This window comes from Triticum dicoccoides, chromosome 7A, assembly GCF_002162155.2.
Source record: "Triticum dicoccoides isolate Atlit2015 ecotype Zavitan chromosome 7A, WEW_v2.0, whole genome shotgun sequence".
NCBI lineage: Eukaryota > Viridiplantae > Streptophyta > Magnoliopsida > Poales > Poaceae > Triticum > Triticum dicoccoides.
The window spans coordinates 332,091,025-332,099,675 of NC_041392.1; positions in this window are offsets into that span (position 1 = coordinate 332,091,025).

Consider the following 8,651-nt stretch of genomic DNA (forward strand, 5'->3'; position numbering starts at 1 on the left):
AAAATCATGACAGAAAATGGGATTTTCGTCCTGGGCGGGCCGGAGACGCAGCTGCATGGCATTCTTTGGGCCATCCATGACGGAAAAAACCATGGTAGAAGCGAGCGCGAGGAAAATATCGGGGTGTTCCCGGTTACGGTGGGTGCGAGGCGTTGGGCTCTAACTGAACCCGAGCGAGGCGTTCGCCTACTAAACCTGAGCGATTGCACTGCAGCCTATGCGTTACTGAACTGAGCGATCGATCGATGGCTGTTAACTGAACCCGATCGAGCGATTCCATCGCTACTGGTGCTAACTGAAGCTGATCGATGCTGCCTCTGGATGAATAGTGAGTATTGCTGGGGGGGTTTGGATGAACAGTTCCCAATGGGGGTGGATGAACAGGACCCCGTGGTGTTACCTCTGGATGAACAGGACCCCGATCGATCGAGCCGGTTGGGCCTGGATGAACAAGACCCCGTGGAGGGTTGGATGAACAGGACCACCCCATGGAGGGCTGGATGAACAGTAGACGGTGGAGGGCTGGATGAATAGTAGCCCATGGAGGGGTGGTTGAATAGGAGCCCGTGGAGAGGGTTGGTTGAACAGTAGCCAGTGGAGTAGCGCGCGGTGGAGGCTGGATGAACAGGAGCCCATGGATGAACAGTCGCAGGTGGAGGCTGGAGGAGGTCGACGGTGGATGAACAGTACCCTGTGGAGGCTGGAGGGGGTCGATGGTGGAGATGAACAGTATCCCGTTGAGTCCCGTTTTGCGGTATGCCACACCCCTCCCGATGAACAGGATCCCCATTTCGACCGTAGTGCTCCAACACAAGTCTGTTTCCTCCGTTTTGCGGTACGCGACACCCCTCCCGATCAACAAGACCCCGTTTTGACCATAACAGATCTGTTTCCTCCATTTTGCGGTATGCCAGACCCCTCCCAATGAACAGGATCCCATTTCAAACATGGCCGGTCGAACAAAGGACCGTTTCCTCTGTTCTGCTGTACGCCAGGCCTCGTTTCCATCGGCTGTTCCGTCCAAGCCCTCCCGATGAACACGACGACGCATTCCGTTCCGACCCGGCTAGTTGGCTCCCCATGAACACGACGACGCAGTTCCTCCATTACGACCCAGCCATGTACACGAGCCCTGACCGTACGTATGCGCGAGTAGGTGTTCGAGACCCCGCTCGTATGTATGTACATGGCCGTATTTTCTTTCTTGCACACTGGCCGTTGTACGTACGTGTACATGCTAGGTGCGCGCCTCTACTACGACACGTGCGCGCCTCTACATCGACCAGTATGTACGTACACGTTCGCGACCAGAATGACAATGCTACGTACGCTTCGACCAGGTGGGTCCCGACTGTCAGGCACTTCCTTGCGTGCGAAGATGTAGCTGGTGGGTCCCAGCAGTCAGGGGGCGAATCAATTTTTTTCCCAGATGCACTTCCTTGCGTGCGAAGATGTAGCTGGTGGGTCCCACCAGTTAGGGGGGAACGTTTTTTTCATGAAATACGATGGCCCGTCCGGTGGGTCCCCGCTGTCAAGTGGAGGAATAATTATTTTGCGCGTAATAAGGACGCACTTCCTTGTTGCGGCCGTGGACCCAGCTGTCAGCCTGTCCACGTACAGTCCACGTCCGATAGAAGTCGTTCCTTGACCATGTTGACCACGCCACACCGAGAGCACCAGGGCAGTGGACGACAGCGAGGCCTAGGAAGGGGACGACACGGAGCCGGGGAAGACGCGACAGTGGATACCCACGCGTAGAGGAGTATGAGGGTTTAGTGGTTCGCTGCGGTGTGAGACTGCCGTCGCCGCAGAATAACAGGGGGTGTGGGTGAGTAGAGGGATGGCCCGACCAGTGGTGGGAGTAGTAGGGGGCGGTGAGGCCTCCACCACATCGCAGCCGGCCACGGGAGGCAAGAGCACGAGGCACGACCAGCACTGGTTTGGGTGGCTGGAGCAAGAAGACGAGAGGTTAAAGAAGCACTACGGCCGTTGGATGGACATCGAACGGTCACTTGAGCTAGAATCGTGCATCTTGACTAAGTTGACAAATCCCGCCATCCCCATCAACTTAGTAGGCCCACAAGTCAGCCTGCCACTATACTGGGTCCCAGCTAGAAGGGGGAGTATTCATTTTTTTGCGTAATAAGGAGGCACTTCCTTGCATGCGAAGATATAGCTGGTGGGTCCGAGCTGTCAGCGGCGGTAACGTTTTTTTCGCAAAATACAGAGGCCTTTTCGGTGGGTCCCAGATGTCAGGTGGAGGAATCATTATTTTGCGTGTAATAAGGAGGCATTTCCTTGCATGCGGCCATGGACCTAGCTGTTAGCCTCTCCACATACAGTTCACTTCAGATGCATGTCGGTCGTTGACCACTTTGACCAGGCCGCGCCGAGAGCACCAGGGCGGTGGACGACGGCGAGGCCTAGGAAGGGAGCAACAAGGCGCCAGGGAAGACTCGGCAGTTGTTTCCCACACAGAGGTGAGTACGACTGTACGAGGGTTTACTAGATTGTCTGCCGTCACCGGAGAATAACAGCAGGTGTGGGTGAGTAGAGGGATGGCTAGGCCAGCGATGGGAGTACGATGGGGCGGTGAAGCCTGCACGGCAGCACAGCCCGCCGCGAGGAGGAGGGAGCAGGCAGTCCCACCAGCGCTTGTTTGAGTGGTTGGAGCAGGAAGAGCAGAGATTGAAGAAGCACGACGGCCGTTCTATGGACGTCCAATAGTCATTGCTTGTCCGTCAACCTTTTTTTAGGAAAGCCTCAAATCAGTGGAAAACAGCATACAACCCATCTGTCATTATTTCTAATATTTTACAGCCCATTTGCTAATTCTTAAGGTTTTTTTTGGAGCCCATATTCTTTTTGTTAGCATTACAGCCCATATTGTGGCCACAGTTAAAAAATTATACAAAATTTTGTATATTTCGGTGCGGTCCGAACTGTTTTAATCCTGAAATTTTGAGTCACATTCAAGCTGATTTTAAACATAAATGTATATAAATATAAATCCAATAAATTGTCCATGCATAAAAATCAATGCAATTTAAAATCTCGAAGTGAAAAAAATAAATTTGAAACTAATTGCCGGTTTGATGTGTTTTAAAAATGTACAACCCATTTCTCATTACTGATAGGCCATTTTCTCGGCCAGCCGATTGAAGCTCTCCTCGTCTTGAAAGATTTGCAGCCCAACAGGTCTGACAAAGCAACTTACTTGGCAAATCACAAAAAAACTGGGCTGTGGCCGTGGACCCAGCTGCGACCGTGGACCCAGCTATCAGCCTCTCCACGTACAGTACTCTTCTGATGGAAGTCGGTCGTTGACCACATTGACCACGCCGCGCCGAGAGCACCAAGGCGGTGGATGATGACAAGGCCTAGGAAGGGGACGACGCGGAGCCGAGGAAGACACGGCAGTGGATGCCCACGTGGAGAGGAGTACAAGGGGTCACTATTTCGGCTGCGGTGTGAGACTGTTGTCGCCGCAGAATAACAGGGGTGTGAGTGAGTAGAGGGATGGCCTGGCCAACAGTGGGAGTAGTATGGGGGCAGTGAGGCCTCCGCGGCTGCACAACCGGCCATGGGAGGCAGGAGCAGGCTGCACGACCAACACTGCTTTGGGCGGCTGGAGCAAGAAGGCCAGAGTTTGAAGAAGCACTATGGCCGTTGGATGGACATCGTACGATCACTGGAGCTAGAATTGTTCATATTGACTAAGTTGACAAAGCCCTCCGTCCCCGTCAACTTAGTAGGCCCACAAGTCGGCCACCCACTATGGTGGGTCCCATCTAGTAGGGGGTATTCATTTTTTTGTGCGTAATAAGGAAGCACTTCCTTGCGCGCGAAGATATAGATGGTGGGCCCGACCTGTCAGCGGGGGGGATGTTTTTTTCGTGAAATACAGAAGCCGTTCCCGTGGGTCCTAGCTGTCAGGTGGAGAATCATTATTTTGCGCGTAATAAGGAGGCATTTCCTTGCGTGCGACCATGGACCCAGTTGTCAGCCTCTCCACCTATAGTCCACTTCCGATGGATGTCGTTCATTGACCATGTTGACCAGGCCACGTTGAGAGCACCAGGGTGGTGGACGACGGGGAGGCCTAGGAGTACGAGGGTTTACTTGTTCGTCTGCCGTCCCCAGAGAATAACAACAAGTGTGGGTGAGTAGAGGGATGGCTAGGCCAGCGATGGGAGTACGGTGGGGTGGTGAGGCCTACGCGACAGTATAGTCAGCCGCGGGAGGAGGCAGCAGGCAGTCCCGCCGGCGCTTGTTTGAGCGGCTGGAGCAGGAAGAGCAGAGATTGAGGAAGCACGACAGCCGTTGGATGGACATCCAATAGTCACTTCTCTCGTGTGCTTTATTTCTAATAATGTATATCCCATTTGCTAATTCTTAAGAATTTTTTTGGAGCCCATCTTCTTTTTGTTAGCATTACACCCCATATTGTGGCCGCGGTTAAAAAGTATATAAAATTTTGCATATTTCGGTGCGGTCACTGTTTTTAATCCCGAAATATCGATTCACATTCAAACTATTTTGAAAAATAATTTATATAAATATAAAATCCAAATAATTGTCCACGCATAAAAATCAATGGAATTTAAAATCTTGTAATGAAAAAAAGTTGAAACTATTTCCTGGTTTGATGTGTTTTAAAAATGTACAGCCCATTTCTGGGCAAACTGAATGAAACTCTCCTCGTCTTGGAAGATTTGCAGCCCGGCAGGGCTGATAAAGCAAGTAGGCCTGGTTTGGGTATTTCTTTAAGAAAAAAGAACTGGGCTAGCCATTTTCAGCAAGAAAAAACACAAATGGGATCATGATGTGGTAAACATAAATAAAACCCTGGCTAGACGGGCCACAGCCCCCGCACAGCCCCGTTGTTACCCTGATCCGTCGCTAAAACTAGTATAAATAACAACTGCTTGTTCCTAAAAAAAATAAACTGCGCTACCTGCTGGGTCCCTAGTGTCAGCCGCTCGTAGTGTAAATCTCTCATTTATTGACTATGTTGACAATGGCGTGAGCCCCAGATGTCCAACCATTAGGAGGAACCATATTTTTGGGCTTGTAATATAGATGCACTTGCTTGCGTACTACCATGACGCTGGTGGGTCCCTACTGTCATCCTCTCCACGTACAGTCATCTCCTTGTTCCTCTCGGTTGTTGACGATGTTGACAACGCAAGAGGGCGGCGCACCGTGCACGGCGAGGAACCAAGGCCGCAAGGTGGAGGACGACGGCGAGGCCTCGGACGGAACGAACAGGAGCCGTGGAAGATGCGCTGGTCCAGTCGCAGGCAGAGGGGACTACGGAGGGTTGACTGGTTCGGGTGCGGGTGCGTGTTGGGGCTGATGTCGCCGGAGAATAACAGGACATGTGGGGGAATAGAGGAAGGGACTGGACAATGTTGGAGGGTACATACGGTAGGGCGGCGGAGGTGCAGCCAGCCATGGGAGGCAGGAGCAGGCGGATCCGACGGGGTGGTTTGGTTTGGGTGGCTGGAGGAAGAAGAAGATAAGAGATAGAAGATACACAAAATTAAAGGACTGGCAGGCAGAATCGTTTGTTGAATGGCTAGTAAGTTGACACCACCTTGGATAGGCTATTTCCTCGCAGGTCCCAAATGTCAGAATCCAAATCTGTCACGGTCATGCAGCCTTTCCTTGGAAAATTTACAGCCCATTTGATGTGCTAGTTCGAAATAAGTTTGTGGGTTCTGGTGGGGGCTAATCACTTGGCTTCTGTAATGCACAGCGAGCTCAAGTAGCCGGCGAGAGTGATGTTATTTCCCTTGGTTGGGATTTGTTAGTTGTTACAATATTTCACTCTAAATTAAAGGACTGGCAAGCCATTTGCCTTGCTTCAAAGAAAATATGACAGTCACACCCGAGTTGAAAAGGGCAAGGACATCTAACTCCAGCTTGCAAACTGTACAAAAGCACGAGTGTTAATTGTTCATCAGGTTTACAAAAAAACTCAGGTTGAAAAGGGCAACAACATCTAACTCCAGCATTGTTTTCGGCAGTCACACTCAAATGGATCGGTCAGGTCCATAGAATGAACATCCTGGGTCGTAAAATTTACTGGATTATGACCACAATATGTTGTAAATAGAAGCCCCGTATGTTCAGAAGCTCTTTTGCCCACCTGAAACTCCTTTATTTGCTCTTCCACATACCCATCCGTCAAAACCATGCTGCTGATAAACTTAAGCCTGATGGACAATAGTAACCTCGCATTCAGCAGGAAGAATGTGACAAATCTAGTGTTTGCACGGTTGGCTACATATTGTTCTAGCGTTATTGTCTTCAATCGAATCTCATGAGAACTGAGAAAATCCCGATGCTTACGAATCCACCAATTGGTTATAACTTTCTTACCCCGTCCTCTTGCCTAAATAGACATGAAGATTGAAAACAGTCAAGGTCTAAAAAAAGGGTGTCGAAAGAGCAACAGCTGAATGGTTAATTCACACTATATGCGGGATTCCAATGTGCGTGAAATTATCACCTTTATATACAACTTCTCCAGACATGAAAAGCATTGCAGCAAGCCAATAATCTTGTTCAGGTCAAAACTATTCATTTGGATATGTAAGATCTTGGCAGAATCCAACACCATTGATAGGCCATCCATGGAAAAACTCTTCATTGAGCATAAAACATAATATTAGTACATAATGTGTTCTCCAAGTTGACATATAACTTATGCACAGAAATTTAAAATGCAGCTTATGGTTACAAGTGTAGATCATAATATAAGGAACCCGAAGAACTATGGAGCCAAACACCATATTCAAATGAGCACAGAGATCATGTATTACACCCAGGGTCTCTAGTTTAGGCGTAGAGAGGACGGTTATTTTCAATGGTGAATAACTAGAATCAAGGATCAACCTTTGAAGTGAAGGGGCATCTTGGATGATGAGCTTCCTGCCGTCAAAAGAAATTCCAATTCTTACAAGGTTAGGCGACTTTATTTGGAGACAACCAATTCTAACTGTGAAAACAAGCACAAAGTACTGTAGGGCAGGGCAACTGGAATGGATGATGATATGCAATGAGGCCTCCGATATATGAACCCGCACAAGTGAAAGTTTCTTGAGAAATGGGAGTCGAAGTTTTAGTACTAGATTGTCTGGTAGGTCGCACAGTGCAAAGGTGGCGGTGTGGAGAGAGGAGGAAAACCGCGAGATGGACATCGGTGCCGAGGGCAAAGGTAGATGGCGTTCGGTATCTGGTAGGTGATTTCCAGTGGAATAGTAAAACTCAAGCAGCCGTAGTTCTGTGAATTCAGGGGATTTCAGCTAGGCCTCCACCATGCAGGGCATGGTATGCTTGCTCAGGTAGCATGATGGGATGCAAAGGCTTTGAACGGAGCCCTGGTGGGAGGAGATGATGGCTCTGGGATTTCAAAATCATTGAAGAGAGATAGCTAATGACAGTCGAGATTAAGAGGCACGACACGCCATAGAGGGCGGGACCGAATTGATAGGACCTGGGTGTGGCAGCAATCCTTGGTGGGGAGTGATACGTCCATTTTTCATCATGCTTTTATATTGATATTTATTGCATTATGGGCTGTTATTACACATTATGTCACAATACTTATGCCTATTCTCTCTTATTTTACAAGGTTTACATAAAGAGGGAGAATGCCGGCAGCTGGGATTCTGGGATGGAAAAGGAGCAAATATTAGAGACCTATTCTGCACAGCTCCAAAAGTCCTGAAACTTCACGGAAGACGTTTTCAGAATATATAAAAAATACTGAGAGCAAGAAGTTCACCAGGGGGGCCACACCCCGCCCACGAGGGTGGGGGGCGCGCCCTACCCACCTGGGCGCGCCCCCTACCTCGTGGGCCCCCTAGTGGCCCTACGATGTCCATCTTCTGCTATATGAAGTATTTCAATGAGAAAAAAATCATAAGCCATCTACTCGGACGAAACTCCGCCGCCACGAGGCGGGACCTTGGCGGAACCAATCTAGAGCTCTGGTGGAGCTGTTCTGCCGGGGAAACTTCCCTCTGGGAGGGGGAAATCATCTCAATCGTCATCATCAATGCTCCTCTCATCGGGAGAGGGCAATCTCCATCAACATCTTCATCAGCACCATCTCCTCTCAAAACCCTAGTTCATCTCTTGTATCCAATTCTTGTCTTCAAGTTCGGGATTGGTACCTGTGGGTTGCTAGTAGTGTTAATTACTCCTTGTAGTTGAAGCTAGTTGGTTTAATTGGTGGAAGATCATATGTTCAGATCCTATATGCATATTAATACCCCTCTGATTATGAACATGAATATGCTTTGTGAGTAGTTACGTTTGTTCCTGAGGACATGGGAGAAGTCTTGCTATTAGTAGTCATGTGTATTTGGAATTCGTTCGATATTATGATGAGATGTATGTTGTCTCTCCTCTAGTGGTGTTATGTGAACGTCGACTACATAACACTTCACAATTAATTGGGCCTAGAGGAAGGCATTGGGAAGTAATAAGTAGATGATGGGTTGCTAGAGTGACAGAAGCTTAAACCCTAGTTTATGCGTTGCTTCGTAAGGGGCCGATTTGGATCCATATGTTTCATGCTATGGTTAGGTTTACCTTAATACTTTTGTTGTAGTTGTGGATGCTTGCAATAGAGGATA